Below are 8,778 nucleotides of genomic sequence, written 5' to 3'. Positions count from 1 at the left end.
AGTCAATTTTCCTCGTGATTGTGAACTGTCATTACAACGGACTTATACTGCATTTTCAAGTGACCGTAAAACCACTGATTCGGCTTCCCCCTAAATTTACACTCGGAGACATTTCACAAACAGATCCGAGATGAATCCCAGAGAAATATCGGAACTAAAAATAAACAACGCCGCATTTTGGATTATCAAATCAAGTTGAACCATTCCATAATTATTAAATAACAGGGGCGTGGAGATTAAAAATAGAAAAACGAGACTAGTGCTACAGAGACGTTCCCTTCCCACATAGTAGCAAAGATCCATTCTTTTTAGCAAAACGGCGGGGACTGCCCACGGTTTTGTTTTATGTTGTTTTTTTTTCTCACACAGAGATGGCTGCTTCCTCACAAAATGCCCAGCCAGAGCGTTCCTTTCGCGACGACAGCGCCCCCGTCGGTCGATGAAGCGGCCCACCACGCAAACGAAGATCATCAGCTCGGCAATCACTGACAGTAACATAGTGAAAACCTTCTGATGCATCAAAAGAGGAAAAACTGCTAGTCTACCTCCCGGTAATTTCACCAACATGACCCGAACAAGATGCGGAATAATGTGAAATTTTGACGAGACAACTTGCGACAACTCGCAGTCTGAAGCCCCCAAATCTAGTTGGCGGCGGTGGTGGTAATATACTGCGGCGCTTTGGATTCCAGAGCTCTGCTGCTGCTTCTGCACGTGTGGGTTAAACAGTTGTAGCTTAAAGCAAGGCAAGGCAAGCCTCTCCCAGACACGATCATAATCATGTCCCATTTCCTGTGTTAAACTTGTGTGTATGTGTAAATGCGCAACAAAAAACCAGAAAAAAAAAAACAAAACCCCATCAACTAAAAAAGAGGATGTGAAACTTGGCGTGGATATTAAAATAAATCCCAAGAAATTCTTAAGTGAGTATGGGATTTCTTGAAGATCAATTATATTATTTCTGTTAGTTTTCATGCGTGAATTATATATTCTAGTCATTTTTTCGTGGGAAAAAAGATTGTTTACGGAAGCGCGTCCTGTGTTTTATTTTTCTATTTTGCACCTTATCGAATTTGCTCTTCAATTGCAAGCGTTTTAACAAAAAAAACCCATTTTTTTTCGGTGTTGTCAGCAAATTTCCCCCAGTAGTTTCTGATTCAGTCTATCCAACTGTTTGTAGGGCCTCATACCCTTTAACTTCTGGTCCAATGCGTACATGGCAAAAAAAAACAAAAAAACATTATATTAATTTATTTTCTCAATTTTTCTGGTTTTTCAGAATGTACATCTTGTAGTCTCATTTCAGTACGAAATACTTCTTTATTAAGTAAATACTTTTTTTTTAAACTGAGAAAGTGGCTGATTCTTTGTCAGCGTCATTTTTTAAGAGTTGTTGAAATTTTACGCGTGTAAATATATTTTTAAATCGCACCGAATAAAGTGGATTGGAAACAAAATTCAAGGTAAAAACTATTCAAATTTAAGCGAGATTTTATCACTTTATAGATAACATTAAAGTCAAGGAAAACTGTATATTTTAATCTTAACTATTTTGGCAAATTAGAAAAAATCAACTCAAATTAATTAAATTGATTTGTTGGTGTATTGTTTTAGTTAAAAATTATGTTAAAACGGTACCAATGATATCAGTTTCTATAAAATTTATTTTCTCAATTTTTTGTGGGTATTTTAGAGAGTACATCCTTTAGCGTCTAAAGTACAAAATCCAGCTATATAAGTAAAATAACTTTTTTTTATCTAGGACGTGTTGGTTCCATGAAGGTTTCATTTTCCAAGAGTTGCTCAAATTTTATGTGTTCAGATTTACAAAATCGCGCCAAATTTATAAAAGTGAAATAAAATTCAAGGTAAAATCTATTCAACTTAGTTAAGCAAGATTTCATCTGTTTATGGATAACAGTAAAACAAAAGGCAAACTATGTATTTTTCTCTCAATTGTGTATTGTAACTATTAAGAAAATCCACTCTAATTAATTAAAATCGCGGGTTGATGTATTGTTCCATTAAAAATATGCCAAGAGCACCAATTTACATTCAGGGCCGTCTTAAGAGCATCATGGGCCCTACCCGATAAATTCTAAAAACTTTTTACCAGATCTCATTTTTGTGAGGCCCCCGGGCCGTGCCCGGGTGGGCACATGTGTTAAGATGGCACTGTTTACATCCGTTTTTGTTTGAAGAAACTTCATTGCGTTTCTATGGGGGGGGGGGTGAACTGTAGAGGGTTGTCAGTACCGTTGTGCATTTGTTACATTACCAGAGACGTGTTAACAAGTTGGGTTTCACCAAGGGTCTAAACATACTTTGAGACACCTGAACAGTCAGTCTAAAAAAAACTATGCACATCATGAGAGAAGCTAAGAAAATTATGAAAAAATACCTTAAGAAAAGAGATCGCTTTAAAATTTTTAGACGAAATGATTTCCGAATTTTTGAAAGAAATAAGTTCAGAATTTCAAAGATGCGATATTCAGTAAATAATATTTTCAGAATTTGCGAAAGAAATTATTTCTGAATAAATAAAAGTATTTAGGTATTTAGAGCCTTTGTTAAATTCGGAACCGCATAGGTCCTTTCATTGTTATCCTAAAAAAATATAGTTTTGAAGGGTAATTTCACTCCTCGCCAAAATTTGAATGGGTATTTTTGAAAAATTAAGAATATTTTTATCAGTAAGAAATAACTCTAACTCTAACAAGAAAACTACCTAAAATTTGAAGGATCATTTCTACTCCTCAATGAAATTTGGGAAAATAAAATTGAATTTGGAGATGCGGGAATCCCGCATCTACAGGGTGTCCCTGATTTTGCATAAAGAATCTTTTTTGTATAGCAATGTGGGGTCGGAAATGAAAAGTGTTGGCGCAAAAACATGAAATGCTAAGGAAACGAGAAAGCTTTATATTTACATTAATAATTACAGTAAGTGCTCAAATATGCTCCCACCAACATCGATACGGGCCTAGCAGCATTTAATTGTGTATACCAAACCATTCTTAGCAAGACTTTCACACAATGATGTAAATAAAAACTTTTTTAATTTCCTTAGCATTTCGTGTTTTTCCTAACAACACTTTTCATTTCCGATCCCGCATTGCTGTACAAAAAAATGCTTTTCAATGTGTATTTTACCTTCCTTAAAAGTTTGGCCCATGAATTCAGGGGCACCTTGTAGAAGCGTATTGATGAATACTGAGTCCATCTGTTAAAATGTCGCTGCACATTACATTAAACCCTAATAAATAAGGATTCCATCTGAAAGGTCTAAGCACACACCGCAGATAAGTTCGTAACCCGCGGGCTACGTGAAAAGTTCCACTTTTTCCGGCATGTCAGATAGGTTGAATACTCCTGCTCTAGTTGAAATATGATTAAATTTATATATATAGCCTAATCAATGATTTATTTAGAATTCTGTGCACATGTTTTCAATTGCATATGCTATACTTGGACACACAGTACAATGCTTTAAGTATCTCCAAATTTCCAATTTTTTTCCCCGCAAATTTTCAAAAAAAAAAAAAAATGAAATGCGTCGTTGCATGCACCTTGTGAACATAATGAAGTGCGACATCAATGTAATTGAATAAAAATTGATTCAAAATAAAGAAAACTACTTAGTTCAAGAAATGAAGTAAACTGTTTGCTATCCATTCACGAACACTTGATTGATAAATAAAACAAAATATTAGATTTTACTTATAATTTTGAATTTAATTTTGAATCAGATTGAGTCGATGAAATCTAATTTGACGAACTGAACAATTTTCTTCATTTTGAATCGATTTTTATTCAATTACTTTGGTGTTATTTCATCGTGATTGAAGGTATTACTAATACATTTTTTTTGCTTAATGCTTGAAAATTTGCAAAAATAGAAGTATTACAGATATATAAAACATTCTGCTAGCGTAACCTAGAAAATGCAATAAAAAATATGTGTAACAGATTTGAAACATATCAATGGTTAACCATTTGTATCCGACATTGTGAAAAGTGAAATAGGAAGAAAATTGTAATAAATTAAAATAAAAGCATAAATGAACTAGTTATCATGCAATTATAATAATAGTATAATAAATAGTTATGTAAATTATTCGGTAGATCATTTTAGTTCTAATTAAAGATAAAATAAATAAATGAAATAATGTTTTTGAAACAATTAGTTCAAAACAAATTATCTAACCTGGTACTTTAAAGTACCGTCAGAATATAAAGGGTTAAATAATATTATAATTATATATTCCTATTGGAGCATAGTTTTTGAGGTTTTTCGTTCACGTTTAACCCTTTCAGACCCGAGCATTCATTTTTTGGATTTTTCAAGACGTTTTTGCATTTTTGATGCTCAAAAAATGCTTTAATAACATAAATGTCAGCGAATCTATATATTTTTAAAATGTTCAATTTTTTTTGTGAAGAAATAATTCCCTTCGTTCAAATTTTTTCAGCCACGATGATGTAGGGTACATTCATTTTCACATACAATTTTTCCTGAATTTTATTTCTAAATTCTGTCACATTAATCGCACTTTTCCCCACTTTCTCTCGCAAGTCATCTTAAAAACACCCTGAAAGTTCAACTTTAACTGCTTCCCTCTGATGAAAGCCCTCAAAGTTCATATTCACCAAATTTATAAGTTAAAACTTACACAATCCTGTCAAGAAAAAATTTCTATAGTAAGGAAAAAGGAACCCACACATTTGTGGCACCAGGGTCTAAAAAGGTTAAAAGGCATAAGACCCATTATTCGGTTTCAAAACGGAACTTTCATCCATTTTTTTTTAATATTCGTTCGCCAAGGAATATTCCGTTCGTCTGCATCATGACTCTCTGTAGAAAATTTGAAAATTAAAATCCATGCCCACCCTGTTGTTTAGGGTTTCAACGATTTTCGATAATTCTGTTGCAGCATACAAGTGCCTTTCAGCATTACCCCGGAGCAATCAATTCATTGGTTAAATTCGATAGTCTCTGGACTTTCTGTGTATTCATAGATAGCTTAGCAATAGGGTTCAAGGCATTCCGGGCGGATTCACAAAGAGAATAATGTTACTAAACTTTATCTCATAACGTAGTGGGAAACGCGCTTACCTCGGATATAACGACATATTTTTCGTATTTTTGGCTTCTGTTTTCATGGCGTTTTCCCACAAAATCATTAGAATATTAATATTTTCCATAATATATGCCTGACATATTTTCCATGTTCAATTTTGTTTTTCTCCGTGAAATACATTTATAATCACTGCAGACTTGCTGTAATTCTCAGCCACCTCGTTGGGCATTTTGTCTGTTGTGACGTTGTATTTATATTTATATATGTTTGTATTTGTAACATTGTATTTCTCGCCAAGCGTTATATTTGTATGATTTCTTGCGAGAATTAGTGATTTCTTGTATCTATGATCCACATTTTGCGTATTATTCTCAATCAAATGTGATCAAACTAATCGTTTTCAAATAACGACGTCATGCACAGTATTTATTTGAATGCCATGCACAAGTGTTTGTTTGACTGTCGTGCACAAGCATTTCTGGAAAAAGTTCTTAAATATGTCAATTTCGGTTATAACGACAAAATTTCGATAAATCTTCGATGTCGTTATAACCGAGTTTGACTGTATATACATTATTATTAGCATTCAGTAATACCATGTATACACAGTGTTCGTTGGTAAAGAATCTTATATAACGCGTCATTTATCACAACAGTTTTATTTCAGGGCTCCCAGCGAACTGGAATATTAAACTGGGGAATGAGTTAGAGAAATAGAGAAAATGATGAGGGAAAAAAATCAAAGAAAATTCAAAATTTTTGCCGAACCTCATAAATAAATGTTCAAATATTTGATAACAGTCAGGGAAAAATTCCATGAAGGGAAAAAAACTGAAACACGATAAACATTTGGAAGGTTAAGATTTTGAATTGCATATTTCTTTCTTCAGGTGTTTTTGTTAGGTCAGGAAAGGTTAGGGAAATATTTGAGGTTTGGTCAGGGCAGAGAAATATTCAAGTTTCGGTCAGGTTAAGAAAATGCAGTCGACGCTCGATATAACAACCATCTTCGTCCTGTCGAAAACGGACATCGTACTGGAAGTAAAACACATGGTAGTCGTTCTATGAAAAGATTTGGGACTTATCCTACTAGTCGTTGTGATGGAATGGTCACTATAACGTGGGGTCGTCATGACGAACGTCGACTGCATTTTAGTTTTGGTAGGCCAGGGAGAGACAGGAAAATATTTGAATTTTGGTCAGGTTAGGGAAATATTTGAGGTCTGGCCAGGGAAAATATTTCAGTTTTGGTCATTTTTCAGGGAAAGTCAGGAAAATATTTCAGTTTTGGTCAGGTCAGAGTTAGTCAGGAAAATATTTCAGTTTTAATCAGGTCTCAGAAGAAAGTCACGAAAATTTTTCAGTTTTGGTCAGGTCAGAGAAAGTCAGGAAGATATTTCAGTTTTGGTCAGGTCAGAGAAAGTCAGGAAGATATTTCAGTTTTAATCAGGTCTCAGAGGAGAGTCACGAAAATATTTCAGTTTTGGTCAGGTCAGAGAAAGTCAGGAAGATATTTCAGTTTTGGTCAGGTCAGAGAAAGTCAGGAAGATATTTCAGTTTTAATCAGGTCTCAGAGGAGAGTCACGAAAATATTTCAGTTTTGGTCAGGTCAGAGAAAGTCAGGAAGATATTTCAGTTTTAATCAGGTCAGAGGAAAGTCAGGAAAATACAGTCGAATCCCGTTATAACGAACGCCAAGAGACCGAAAGAATCGCAAGGAATTCCACGTTACCTAGCATTGTTCCTATGTAAACTTATTTGGGAGATTAGAAAAGTGTTCGTTAAAACGAAATTTTCGCTATGACGGTATTCGTTAAAACGGGATTCGACTGTATTTCAGTTTTGGTCAGAGAAAGTCAAGAAACCCATCTGAAGTTTGAGTTTCGGTCAGAGGAAACTATTAGTCAGATTTTGCCGACAACACCGTGCTCTAGCACGTTTTATGAGTTTGAAGTCTTGATATAAATGCGCAACTGCTAGTGGGAAAATAACACTATTCACAAGAAATTTAGTTCATAGGTTATTTCAGATAATGCAAATTAATCCAGTGAAAGACATCATGTATACTAGATGGAAAAAAAAAAGCGGTTCAATATTTTAACCCCGTTAACGAAATCCTATGAATATAAGAATTTATTTTCTTAAAGAGCTTCGGTATTTACTGCAGTCGATCTTTTTTACGGATTTAAGTCCGTAAATAACGAACAAAAATTACATTTTAGGGAAAAAAAGTTGTTATTTATACTGGAGTTTTATATTGATTTTCCCTCGTTTTTTTTTTAACGAAAAATAACGACCTATAAATTTTCGTTTTTTTTTCTAATTTTTTTTCTGAGCGTAACATTGAAATAAATTCCGTAACATTGAAAGAAGAATGGCAGGACTGGTTATTTAAAGCGGAAGAATTTCTTTTTATTCTTCCTTCTTCAATTTCTTTCATTTTTCTTTTATGTTTCTGAAATGAAAGAAAGTGTTGCCAACGCGTGTTGTTACTGTAAATGTAAAATCTCGATTTACTTTTTTTTCCCCCCCGCTCTTGGAGCGTCGGTGAAAATATTTTTGTCTGGGAGAGAAATGGCTTTTTATTTTAGTCTCGAACCGGAATTGAAAGTTGAAATAAATTTTTCAGAAAATATTCTTGTGAAGTAAATTTTGTTTCTGCAATAAAAATTCTTCTGAATTTTGTAAACAATATTTTTTTTCTGCGCTAAATATTTTGTGTAATTGGATAATAAAAGAATCCATCGAACCAAACTATGCAGCCGGAGAACACTAATTGCGTACTTATCTCCTTAATTTGCGTGGGAATTTTTATATTAAAGCAATTCTAGCTGGAAATAATTGATAGAGTTCTTGACCACTTCGCGTAAAAGCTGTTGGCGATAAATTCGAATGATCAGTTCATTCGTAGGTCAAAATAGCGAATAGAATGCTTGGTCTCATTTTCAAAAAGGTCTCTTCACGTTCTCCTAAAGTCATTCTTCCGCTTTTTCGAGGATTAGTTCGTCCTGGACTGGAGTATGCCGTAAGGTTTTGGAGACCATACCTACAGAGGGACATAGAATTGGTTGAAGGGGTGCAGAGAAGAGCTACGCGTGTCCTTGTTGGCACACAGTGCTTGAGTTATGAAGAGAGACTTCATTTTTTGAATATGTTTACATTGGATGAACGCAGGTGTCGAGGAGATATGATCGAAGTGTTCAAAATTTTCAATGGGATGGATAGGATGGACCATGAACTTTTAGTACACCGCCAATTGACTGCTTTTACAAGGGGACACCAGTATCGATTGGTGAGGGACAATGCAAGGTTATGGTGTCGCGGGGAATTTTTCTCTAATAGGGTTGTTAATAAATGGAATAGCTTACCTCAGGAGGTAGTAAATTGTAACACAATTGACACGTTGAAAAATAAATACGATAAACATGTTGGGGTAAATCGAGAAACTATCCATACTTAGAATAAGACAACCATAAGTATTCTTTATGGGCGTTGTATAATATAATTGTATTTTGTCATGTGTTCATAATTTGTGTTAATTGCATTTTAATTGGGTTGCTGTATTTTTGAAATATATGACATCCATATTTTTATGAGCATCTTTTTATCAGCCACCTCGTTGGGCATTTTGCCTATTGTGGCGTTGTATTTGTATTTGTATCTGAATTAGACGTGTAGGCGAGAAATATGGTAGCCT

The 8,778-nt window shown here is 34.2% G+C and overlaps 1 protein-coding gene across 2 annotated transcripts in view; it reads left to right on the top strand.

The window, feature by feature from the left end:
* Positions 1 to 467: 467 nt before the first annotated feature.
* The window catches only part of LOC149083032 (adenylate cyclase type 3-like), a 116,606-nt gene continuing 108,295 nt past the window's right edge, over positions 468 to 8,778 (top strand). For both annotated transcript variants that reach the window (XM_089236134.1, XM_089236133.1), the window contains exon 1: positions 468 to 923. The gene's annotated coding sequence lies outside the window, so the exon portion shown is untranslated. The remainder of the gene's footprint in view (positions 924 to 8,778) is intronic.

The sequence above is a fragment of the Pholcus phalangioides genome, unplaced genomic scaffold (assembly GCF_987345545.1).
Source record: "Pholcus phalangioides strain wild (caught in Gottingen) unplaced genomic scaffold, Ppha-v1.0 ptg000009l_1, whole genome shotgun sequence".
Lineage (NCBI taxonomy): Eukaryota > Metazoa > Arthropoda > Arachnida > Araneae > Pholcidae > Pholcus > Pholcus phalangioides.
Note: the sequence above shows the minus strand (reverse complement) of the source record. Positions and strands in the feature narration are given on the sequence as shown.